The sequence below is a fragment of the Epinephelus fuscoguttatus genome, linkage group LG20 (assembly GCF_011397635.1).
Source record: "Epinephelus fuscoguttatus linkage group LG20, E.fuscoguttatus.final_Chr_v1".
In the NCBI taxonomy this organism is placed as follows: Eukaryota; Metazoa; Chordata; class Actinopteri; order Perciformes; family Serranidae; genus Epinephelus; species Epinephelus fuscoguttatus.
In genome coordinates this window covers 17,867,844-17,879,280 of record NC_064771.1, presented here as the reverse complement: position 1 = coordinate 17,879,280, position 11,437 = coordinate 17,867,844, and positions in this window count along the sequence as shown.

Genomic DNA, 11,437 nt, shown 5'->3' with positions numbered 1-11,437 from the left:
GCTGGCTGTTAACACTCTTCTGTCCTCTAACAGTGCGCTCTCTGTGAGCCCCTTCGTCCCCCCCTTCTTCCTCTCCCGTGTCCCTCCCTCTCACCCTGCCCTTGACAGCCTCTCTGTCTTATGCTGAATGTGGGTTGGTGACTTAGGAATTTACACAAAAACAGCTGTTCTTCTCTGCCCCTTTGCATCACTTGAATTTAATTTCTCTGCTATTTCGATCTCGCTTCATGTCGATGAAAGATTTGGATGCCAGCCTTGACTCATCGCCCTTAGTAAAGGCCCAGCTATTCAGAGTATGAGGGGTTTGCTCCAACATCTGACATTCACTTGTAAACTGATAAACAGAACTTCAGCCCTGCAAATAATCAGACCACGGTGACTTAGTTACAGGTTGAAGCTGTAATAGATCAGTTCAGTTGAACACATACACTGAACTTATAATTTGAGAGCACTGAGGCAAAGTTAAAGCAACAGGAAAACTGTACAGATTGGATAAGAAAAATATATTTTATACTACTACAAATTATTAATATTATTATTGTCATTATTATTATTAGTATTATTATTGTTATTATTATTTTCGCCGTTATGTGTTCTCTCCTCAGCAACTCTGAAGAATAGACAAGGAAACAGCTTCATATTTCCTGTCATGTTTAGTTTCAAAACAGCTACAGTAAAACTCTTCAATCACATATCTGAAGATAGTTATAATGTCAGCTCAGGATATTATTATTGTTTTGTTTTAATTTAATTTGATTTGATTTTATCTTGTTTTATTTTATTTTATTTTTTTGTTGTTGACATATTATTAGTTAGGTTGAGTTTTTCTAAGTGCACCAAGAAGAGTATTTCATGGTTATTTTTAAGTCTCACACGAATGCAGCATAAATTGTTTCCCATGTCCTCATCTGTTGAAAATAATTGCAGAAAAACTGGACAATATTTCAAAAAAAAAAAAAAAAAAAAAGTGTAATGTGCCGGATGCATTGTGACAAGTGCAGTGCAGTATTTGTATGGGTTTTGCTGTAGTGTTTTTTTTACTCTTTTAAATATTAACTTCTTGTAGTGCAAAGTCACTTTTTTGGGTGCTTTAACTTTTTTTTCCCCTCAAACCCATCAAACATCCAACATGAAGGTCACAGTCTCCAAATTCTGCTGAAGAGGAGGAAGTTGAGTATGAGATTGGTGTTGCGGATGCCTGTGAAAGTGATCTTATTCAATCCTCTGACAACAAAGATGAAGATGGCCATCAATAAACCAACAAAGAGGAGGATAAAGACACCAGTGAAGATGCCGACTCCCTGTCTGAAGAGGATGAAGAGGACTTTGCAGACATGCTCCATGCTCCCCTCTTATCCAGCAGATCCCACCTGATGAGGACTGGTGACAAGTGGATCCTCCTGTCCCTGCTGACACTCCTCTCTGGTCATTTTGGACAGCATCAGGAGCTTCCTGGGCAGCAGGTGGAACATCCAGCTGAAGGTCTATCATCAGTCTTTCAAAGATCAGAGTCTGCTCCCTGAACTTCAGGCCTCAGCTCCTCCATAAAACATATCAGGAAAGAAAGCTACACAGAGTGGGTAAGTACGAAGAGGTGGAGGCGTAGCTGTAAGGACAGCTATGATGAGTCAGCACCCTCGACTTCAGGCTTCAGCTTCTTGACATACAGAAGATACAGGACAAGTCCTTTTGATTGCCCGAGATGGACTGATGACAGCGACTCTGATCAAGACTGACAGCCCTGTTTGCTGCAGGATTGGAAAACCTTTGCGTCTCGCAGGGCAGGCAAACCTTAGGTAGCCCTTAGTGGTGTCTTGCACCAGGGCCTGTTTATACATGTCTGGTGGCAGGATTGTCCCTTCGTAATCTTGACCCAGGTTGCCTTCCCACGTGTCTGGCGGGGTTGGCGATAACTAGATAGTATCTTGCACCAGTGCTTTTTCAAGACAGATGAAAAAGCACTGGTGCAAGATATCTTGCACCAGTGCTTTTTCATCTGTCTTGAATAATCACTGTGATTCCCCAAAACATGTTTTTGGCCATAACTCAAGGATTCATACACTAATTCCGACAAACCATTTCACACAAACATCTAACAGGATATTATAATGAGGTGACGACAAAATATATATCTAACAGGTCAAAGGTCAACTTCACTGTGACATCATAGTTTTCTGCAAAAACACTTTTCTGACCATTACTCAACGTCATATCTCAGTAACAGAAGGGGAGACATTTGGTCAGATACTGAATTGGTGACTCTAATATTGGGTGGCCACCTCGAAACTGTGCTGATTGTATAACTCTTCTGTGCTGCTGGAGAGAAGATGTGTGCGAAGTATCCATGTTTTCTTGAACTGCAACTTGACTGGTTCGCTGAGGCACACAAGTACGAGGTGGTAATTCTAGTTTTAGTTAAGTGTAGATGGCTGTAACACACAGAGGTAAAGTAATAAATACTGACATTAAGAAAACCCATTATCATTTTAAAAAATCAGTCAGACTCAACATAAAGGATTTCCTCGATGACAGAGAAGATGTGTTTACTCCAGACCAGATAAGAAGGATTAAAGACTACCGGACCAGCAGAAGGGCTGTGGTTGCTTTTCTCTTAGCCGGCTAAGCTAGTAATCCCCTCACTAATACTGCAAAAGAACTAATAGTGACATAATGTGGTGACAACATTATCTCATTGTTTCTAATATCATTCTGTCATTGGAGGATACATTCAACAATACAAATGTTGCATAGTTGGGTGTAACATTATTCATTAGGCTACTTGTTTCTCTGTTTCACAGGGCAGGACACCATCTTCACCCACCGGCCAAGATAACTGACTGCCCCAGCCTGACCAACACGGAGCTCAGTCTGCTTCCTCTGGGTTGGTGAGTTTGAGGAGCTCCTCACACAGGTACGCAGGAAGGTGTCGTCACAGTCACCTGAGGCTGAATAAAAAAAGAGCATCCCAAAAGTATTTAGTTTATTACACTGAATAAAGTATTTTAATGTATACTTTATGCACATAATGTTTATCCCCTAAATAATTTCCTTATATTATAAACAATATCATAAGCTGTCATATCTTATCTTACTATATAATGACAAAAACTCTGTCTGTGTGTCTGTTCCACGTTTTTCTCCTCACTGACTTGGTCAATCCATGTGAAATTTGGCACAGTGGTAGAGGATCATGGGAGGATGCGAATGAAGCAATATTGCATCAAAGTGCCAAAGGGGGGCGCTATAGCAACCGACTGAAATTGCAAACTTTGAATGGGCATATCTCATGACCTGTATGTCGTAGAGACACGAAACTTTGCACAGAGATGCCTCTCCTCATGAGGAACAAATTTGCCTCAGGAACCCATAACTTCCGGTTCTATAGATTTTCCGCCATTTTGAATTTTTTGAAAAACACTTAAAATCGATCTCTTCCTAGGAAGTTTGACAGATCTGTATGAAACACGGTGAACATAATCTAGGGACCAATATCTAAAGTTCCCTCTTGGCAAAAGTTGGAAAACTTACTAAAACTGAGCTTCTATAAGGCAATGAATATTGCGGAGGGCGTGGCTCATCACATGAAGGTGTATAACATCTCAAGGGTTTCACCCATCACCACGCAACTTTGTAGGCATATGACCACACATAATCTGAGGGAACCCCTCCATTATTGACCCCATCAAACAAAATGGGGGCGCTAGAGAGCTAATTTCTTATCTAGGCCAAACCGCCATATCGATTTTTACTAAACTTGGTAGATATGTAGAACAGGACGCCTCAAGGTGACTGGAGAAATTTAACTCTAATTGGCATCTGGTATGACTAAATCATGGTATGGTAAGCTGTACATAATCACGGAAACTGTCAGTGTGTCATTCTGTCTGTGCCATGTTTTTCTACTCACTGACGTGGTCAGTCTATGTGAAACTGCACATAGGCATTGAGGATTGGCATAGGTAGAAGGTGACAAAGCTACCAATGGGTATGGACTAGTTATTATAAATATCATTATTATATTCAGTATGGTGAGACAATATATAATACTGGGCACAGATATGTAAAGGCCCCCACCACCTTTCATTAGGAGCTAGATACACAGACCTTGAAGTGGTTTTATGTCTTTTTGTAGTCATTATTCATCTTTTTGTGGTTTTGTGTCTCTTTTTGGTCATTTTCTTTTTTTTTTAGTCACTTTGTGATCTTTGCATTTTATTTGCATCTTTTTATAATCATTTAAAGTCTCTTCCCGGCCAGTATTTGTTAATTTGAGTGACATTTTGCAGGTGAAGGCCAGAGGGGCCCCTGACACTTTGGGCCCCTGGGCCTGTGCCTGGTCGGCCCATTCAGAAATCCATCTACAGGTAATGCTTTAAATCACTACTTACAATAATGATGCTGAACTAAAGAATCTTTTACAATCCTACAGTTATTGTCAAGCACATAAATCAAAATCTATAGTCATGATATCTAATGCAGCATATTAATATCAGACATAATCCAACTGTCTCCAATTAAAGAGTCTAGACTTTAAAGGTTTCCACAATGAGTAAAAGCACTCTCCCAGATGGTAAGCTATTGTTTAAGTTATCTGCTGCACTGAGTCAGCGTCTTGTGGAGTTCTTCTTCAAATAATCTCAAGATAGAAACTGAAGTGCCTCGACTTGCATGCAGTACACGAAGATGATGGTGCTCCACTAATCCAGCTGTAAGAAAAACAGGTGTATGGTGCTTTAAGGTGAGAAGAGTGTGAGCATTCCTAGTCATGAATAATATCAAAAACCTACAGAGAGAGAGAGAGAAGCACTCAGAAGGAAAGTGTAAGCTGATGCTCGGCAGCGAGGCCACTACAGATGCCTCGGGAGAGCTGGCATTATTGCTGTACAAGAGGAAGATATGAGAGGCATTTTAAGAGCTATGATATGAACAAGGAGATAGGAGGAAAGTCAAGTTTAAATATACTCTCACAGGAAAGCAGCCTAAAGGCCTGGCTGGTTGGTGGGCTTGTATTTATGCTGCTATTCAACCCCAGCACATACTGTACAGCACAAAACACTCAAACCACTGCTCCACACTCAAATAGTACTCATGCCATTTTATAATTAGTATCTCACATGTCTGGGCCATTTGTTTTGGACCAGGAAGGTTGTGACCTTGGATGCTCAGGATGTCCAGTTCTCACAGGGGACGCATCAGTCTGCCTCCGGATATTTACGACCCCTCCCTTTTAGCATACTACACTGTTGACTGACAGCTGTGTGGCTACTTGTCATCTCCTGTTACACACTCAACAACCTGTGAGGCGCTCTCATTCAGGAAGCAGAGACAGTGGTTCAAGTCTCATGGGAAATGTGGTTCTCAACATTAGACAGCTAGTTAGAGTCCACATCAACCTGTAATGTATGGCGCTCTGTAGGATTTAGGGGGATATATTGACAGAAATAGAATATATTCTAGTAAGTATGTTTTCTTTAGTGTATAAGAAATGTCATGTTTTAGTTACCTTACAATGAGCCGTTTATATTTCCACAGGCAGTGAGTTCTCGTCTGCCGACTACACCATGTTGCACCACCATGTTTCTATCGAAGCCATTTATATTTTCATGTTGGCCACTGTAGCTAGAAGCATTGCCACAATGAAAGCATGGTAAAAACTGTTTTTTTTTTTTTTTTTTTAATGTGATGCTGCTTTAGTCTGCATTGTTACTGGTTTAAATCACCAGGTCCATTTGTTTTGGAGAGGAAGAGACATCTGCAGATAATTTGACTCTCTAAAAGCCTCCTGAACGTCTGGATTGCAAGTAATTGGCGAAAAAAGGTGAGCACACACTCTTGGTGCTCGGCTTGCAACCTGTCTCTGACATGCCAAACACTGTCAAAGAAACATTGAATTGTAAAGTGAAACTGCTTTATTCAGTGTTTTTACCGGTTTAAATCACCTGGTCCGTTTGATTTGAAGATGAAGAAACTTCTGTGGATAATTCGGCTCCTGGGAAAACTCCTCTGAACAATGGTAAATTGAAGGAATCCTAACCAAGAGAAGTTTCAGCTGGTTGCAATCTGCAGTCCTCACTGCTAGATGCCATTAAATCCCCCTAAATCTTACATATTGTTCCTTTAATCAGGGGTGTCAAACTCATTTTAGTTCTGGGGCCGCATAGAGTAAAACCATTACATGAAAACCTATAAATGACAATTTTTCCCTTTTTTAAATGCAAAGAATATTCTGCAAACCTTCATCCATTTACAAAAAAGATGATGAACAGCCCATGATATTTATATATTCAGTCAGTCTTCTACTCACTTCCATTACATGTGCATTTTTTTCATTATTTTCTAGCAAAATGGAAGCTGTTGAAGCGGCAGGTGAAGTCATCCCCTGCCATGTTGTTCTAAGATAGAAGTCTGATGTACAGATTCTTTTGAACTGAAGCTGCTGGTTGCTAATATTTTTCACAGTGTTCAATATCTTTAAATATGACTACAGTAAGTATTAATTGTCATTTCAGAGAGCTGTATTCTGGTCATGGTGGAGAAGCCTCTAAGGCAACACATGAAGTATGTACTCACTGTTTAAACCTGACACCTCTTAGCCTTCACAAGTGCGTCAATATCAGGTGTGCAAAGTCATCTAGTGGGCCGGTTCTGGCCCCTGGGCTGTATGTTTGACACCCCTGCTTTAAATTAACCAGTAAACTGTGAAATAATTTGATAAATTGTTAAAATGTATCCAAATATTCTAAAATGTTATTTCATTATCCCATGAAATTTTCTTACAGACGTGTAAATTTCACAATGTCATTGTTTTTTCTCAAAATGCAGCTAATCACATGCTATGATTCTCAGCTTTATTTATAAAGCACATTTAAAGACAACAAATTCTGACCAAAGTGCTTCACAAAGACAAAAAAACAGGAAAAAACAGTCATAAATAGGAGAATGTAAGTGATATTAAAAAGAGCAAACATGTTTTGGACCACATCATAACACAGAAAGCATTGCACAAACAACAAAATGAACAGAATGAGCTTTATACGTATATTACATACTGAGCTAGTGAACTCCATCCCAGCATGCAGTCAGTCCATACTGTGAATAAATGTTTTGCCTTTTGTTGTGTGCAAACAACAAGAATCCAGCAGGTGGTGCTGTTTAATCAGTTTTTTTGGACTTACTAACTTGTAATGAATCACTATGAACATAAGATGATGCTGCTGTCTTTAGTGACAAGGAAGCCCTTCAACCAGATATGGTTGTTTATAGGCGAAGGAACAACCCAGGTAGGCAAATTTCCAGTGGTCGAAGATGCACATGTGTATATGCTAACAATCTAACAATACTGCATTAAAGATCCTGCCTTCAAAGTACATAAGTATAGCACTGTAGGAAAATGAATATCATAGCTCCTACTGTGTGATTAGTAATATATAACTGGATTAATATTACTGATGCATTGATGTGTAAAAACAATTTTAATGTTTTGGTTGAGCTAATTTTAATTTCTTTATGTAGAAATGTGTAGTTAGATCTATAATAATGCATCATATTGTATACCCTAAGCTCAACACAGGTTTTGTGTGATCTGTAATGTAAAAGTAGAGGAGTAACAAGTACAATATTTCACTGAAATGTAGTGGAGTTAATTTAAAAAGTAGCTTGAAATGGAAATGCTGAATATTGTACACATGCTTGTTGTATTTGAGCTAATGCACTTACCCCTCACTCCTGCAAATTTGTGCAAAAATATGCAGAAACAATAAATTACAAAAGTATTACCAGAATCCAAATGTATTGGTGTTTTTGAATATTGTCTTCGTGGATTAAAGGGACAACTCATGATCCAATAATAAAGAAAATAGCTGCTCCACAGCTTAAATTGAAGGTTTTTTTTTATCATGTTAAACATACAGTGTGTTCAGTAACGTTTGTTGTGCAAAAACTTGGGGGTTTGATGATTTGTTGGGGTTAATAACGCATTCTGTCGTAAATAGTTTACTCAAATATTCTAAAGTTTACATTTTGGGTTACACATAAAGGCCCAATTGCCAACTGGTTTGTTGCATGATGACAAAACACTACACGCTATTTTATGAGTTGTGCTGGCTCATGAAAGAAAAGGTCCAATTCAGTCAATAATAATAATCTCTAATAATCTTTACTTATAAGGCGCCTTTCAAAACAGTTACAAAGTGCTTTACATGTCAAAAATTAGAAAACAATAACTTTTAAAGGAACTCATAAAAAGGCTTTGGTGTATAAAAACTGAGGAAATAAAAGACAACTAAAACTTAGGTAAAACCATTAAATGATCTCCAATGAAGGTATGTTTTAAGAAGGGACATTACAGAGATCAATGACATGGCTAACCTGATTTCCTCAGTCAGATTGTTCCAGAGCCTCAGGGCCCTGACAGCAACTGCTCTGTCCCCTTTAGTTTTCAGCCGGACCTCTGGAACATACAAAAGACCTCTGCCCAAGGACCTCAAAGAACGTCCTGGCGTGTACAGAGGTTGGAGATATAGAGATATAGCTGGGAGAGAGACCATGAAGATCCTTAAAAGTAATCAGTAAAGTCTTAAAATATATTCTATAACATACTGAAGCCAGTGTAAAGATGCTACAACTGGAGTCATGTGGTCTCGTCTCTCGATTCTGGTTAAAAGCCTGGCAGCTGAATTCTGTACAGTCTGGAGTTGATTCAAAGATTTCTGAATCAGGCAAGAAAAGAGGCCATTGCAGTCATGACCTGGTCATCTTTCAGCACTCATGTGATTCTCTTCTTTCAATACAGCCAGTATAAAACCATACCGGTGATGTCAAAATCCAAATATAGCTGCAACATTAAACCATAAACAGACCTTGACCCAGTATCCCAGTGTCATATACTGTACTGTATAGACCACAGTGGCACCACATGTCTGAGATTGGCATCTGTAATTATACAGACATAGAAAGAGAGATCAGCATGTAACTGATGCTCTCACCAGGCCACATTAGACTGTAGACAGCTTGAACGCAGGCCAGTGGCAACATGGCAAGAAATCCTCTGGGACCAATAGTGTCACAATTAATGAGGTATGCATATCATCGATAGGGTGGTGTTGGACCAGGTGGGAGTACTAATACCATCGGGGCACATGTAGATGTATTTTAAACCAGCCTCTGAATGCAAGCTGTGACACAAGTGTTATAAATGTCATAAGTGTGACACAAATTCTGGAAGAGGTGATTTTGATCTGTTAATGCCTTCAGTGAATTATACATTTCACACTTCATTTCTTTCACGTTCAGATGTGGATGAGGTGCGAATCACAGGGGAGTTTGGCTCGTCTTAATCAGACTCTAGCTCCGCTGATAATGTAACTTGTGAAATTTGGGGCGGGGTCTCGAAAACACTGACAATATGCAGTTTTTACCATGCATTTTTTTTCTGTATTTAATCATCATGTAACATTATGAATCATGCATGAGTCAGGATGTGACAGTGGATCTAGGCAGGCTCCCTGTGGTGCTCCCCCTCCTCAAACTCTTCTTCTTCTTGTTATTATTATTACCACAGCTAATGAGAAATCAACAGATACACAACTAACAAACCATTATAATTAATAACAAACAATAAAAGAATGTATAAAAGAAAGGTTTTTGTACTGCCTTTTCATTTTGTCTCACCCTAACGCTCTATGCAATCCCCACCATCTCCCAGATGCTGAACTTTTCTGAATGTCAAATTTTCTTTTCAAGGAGGGGAGGGGGGGATTTTGGCAGCTTGAAATATGGGACACTCTCTCCCTCCTGACCTATATGTCATGCTATATGTGTCACTTAAAAACCATACACCACACTGCCCATAACACATGTGTAGAGTCGCTCACATGTTTGTGCCCGTCAGTATAGCTTCAACTGTCACACTTACTGACTGTAAATTCTCGCTTATACTCATCACAGCAACCACTGCATAAATCATACTTAGATCACAACTGTGCTCCAGCAGTTATATATACGCACACAGTGATGTAACTATATCTTTGTTTATTTAAACCATGAGCGAAACAAATATTTGTTTATATGTCCTTTAAAAATTTATGAAGTGTTTTTAAAACTGTTTGTGAGGTGTGATGACCTTTATCTACTGTGTAAAAATATTCATCCAGTACGCCATTGGGAATTTGCACCCAGTGGAATATGAGATTGGGCCTAGAATACTTTCCATACATGGCCATTATGGTGGTACATGGTAGAAATTCCATATTAGGAAATCATTAAATCATTAGTTACCTTACCCAATAATAATTAACTAATTATTAACTAATGATTAGCAACTGTATGACATTTGATTGGGAGTTACTCAAGAACTGACCATTAGCTAACCGTTTGTAACTCATTTGTTCCTCATTAGTTCCTTAGTAACGACTTGTTTTTTGTGTACCTTATTATAATTTGTTACCTCACATAAGTTTGTAGAGGGACAAATCCCACACTATGATTTACATCACCACTTACACACACTGTTGTACATCGAAAAACTATGTTACATGTTCAAAAATTACATTTTGATGAGAGTATGTGAAAAAGCATCTACTATTATAATCAGTGTACTTTATATAGTAGCTTAATAGTTGCTGGCTAACATTACTGCAGCTGGGGATGAACTTTTGCTATCGTTAAATGCTTTTGGAGCCAAGTAGCATTATCTGCCATCTATGAGCATGACAGACTAATATGCAGGTTTGATGAGAAATGAGGAAACTTTAAATAAAGCTGGTGTAGAATTTAAATAATTACTTTGAGCAAAATTAAAAGTGTGCCATATATTTGTTATTAAACTTACAATAACTGATTCTGGAGTCCCAAAAATGAGAACAGGCTGAAATATCTGGCTCTCTGGTTGCTAAATGCTCCACTATGTTGACATTTTCTTTGTTTGTCTGCTGTCTGGTGCAGAGCAGGTAGCGTACAGTGGGATTTTAGGGTTTTTAGCTGAGAACAGCCGCCTGCTGTGGCAGTGAGAGTGAACCAAAAGAGTGAAGTTGTGACCCGACAGCCAAAAGCTCTATAAAGCTGAGGGGAGTTGCTGATTCTAGTGATAATTCTGTACTCATCACTATGAGCGACCCCTTTCACATCATCACATTGTTTCACTCATTTGATAATTATAACCACAAACCTATTAATTCTAATTCAGATCATTGTCGACCCACTTCTGGAAGAGTGCTGGCTCTACTACCCTTTGCATAAGGGTTCATATGTCTATATATATGTTTAATATCGTATCCCAAGTTATCTCAGCCACATATGACCTTCATTGTACAGTATTTAAGAGAAATGACAGCAGTTAAAGGGAATGACGCTCACTTCTTCTTCTTGCCGCCTCTTATACTTATATGAGGTTGTGTGATGCTCCTTCGGGAGTGTGAAAGTTCTTTGTATCACCATGTGC